Raw genomic sequence first — 1,339 nt, 5'->3', positions numbered from 1 at the left:
AATTATTCAATTTGTATTTATGCTTTGAGGTAGTTGCTAGTCTAGCCGCACTAATGAGCTGTGAAACAGCAAAACAGTACTGTATGTAGATGATTATATATATATATATATATATATATATATATATACACACACACACAAAGTACAAAAGATTTCCAATGTATATATATTTATATATATATATAATACTAAAAACTAAGCTAATCGAGGTTTATTTGCCTAAACCCTTTTTGTTACATATATAATTCATTATACAAAATACACGCTAAAATATTCCTTACATTTTGATTGAGCTATGTTCTAAATTCCATCACTCATAATGCAATAATTACCAGCATGGGCTCTAGACTCGTTATAGCAGAATCAAATCTTGTTGAGGCATGAACCTTTGGGAAAAGGTATGAACCCATCTATTCTCAATCCAGCTATACATTACTAACACTTCTTTGTAGGGTAATTGATCAAGAAGGAAGTCCAAAATAATAGTTTACACATATACATACATGAATTGTCGTAGAGAGACTCACATTATTTAATTAATATATACTTTTTAGTTTAAAACTCAAGGGAGACAACTCAGTATAATTGCACATAATAACTTACCTTTAATGTCTCAATTCTAACAGTTTTCTTGGATGGAATATGTATTTACAGCAAAAACAAGGCCGATAGCCATTAGTCGTGTGCTCTCGTGTAATGCGTAAATGTAGGATTGACATGAAATTCTGAAAGATAAACTAAAATGACCGAAAAATTGGCTGAAATGACTTAAATAAATAAAAAGTAAATGACTTAGAATGACTTTAATGAACTTGAGGATGAATTGAATGACCATAAGAATGACTTGAATGCTTAAAAAATAACTGGAATCCTTCAAAAACAACTTGAATGATCTGGAGAATGACTTGAATGGCTTTCAGACTGACTGGTTGTAAAGTAGGGGATCATTTTACATTAAATTAGTACAGAAAAGTGACCCCTCACTTTATATCACAATAAGTACAGCATGTAGTAAGAACAGATATTACACTTTGATCTTGGCCAAAAGGCCAAGAAAAGGGTATTTATTTGCTCCCCACACCGAGCAAATAAGGCACAAGGCCGATTTTTAATGTGAGGAGTGAAGGGAAAATGGGGACCAACTCCCCGGGGAGTAGGGGAGCTGGATAGTGACAATTGGTATGAAGAGTTGCCCCTACATTGACCAAGGTCTTATATGTGGGGTTTCCCCCACATATGGTCTTTGCTTACAGTATCTGCCGGAACAGATACTACACTTTGAGATATTAAATCTTTTATTCATGTTAAAAATACAGTCAAAATCAACGATGAACAAAAA

The 1,339-nt window shown here is 33.1% G+C and overlaps 1 pseudogene; it reads right to left on the bottom strand.

Annotated features, from left to right (window-relative positions):
- Window positions 1-938: 938 nt before the first annotated feature.
- Window positions 939-1,062, bottom strand: LOC145255013 (U2 spliceosomal RNA; annotated as a pseudogene).
- Window positions 1,063-1,339: the final 277 nt, after the last annotated feature.

This window comes from Euprymna scolopes, chromosome 30 (assembly GCF_053919585.1).
Source record: "Euprymna scolopes isolate OS-2025 chromosome 30, ASM5391958v1, whole genome shotgun sequence".
Taxonomy (NCBI): Eukaryota; Metazoa; Mollusca; class Cephalopoda; order Sepiida; family Sepiolidae; genus Euprymna; species Euprymna scolopes.
The sequence above is the reverse complement of the archived record's forward strand: the minus strand, read 5'-3'. Positions and strand labels throughout refer to the sequence as shown.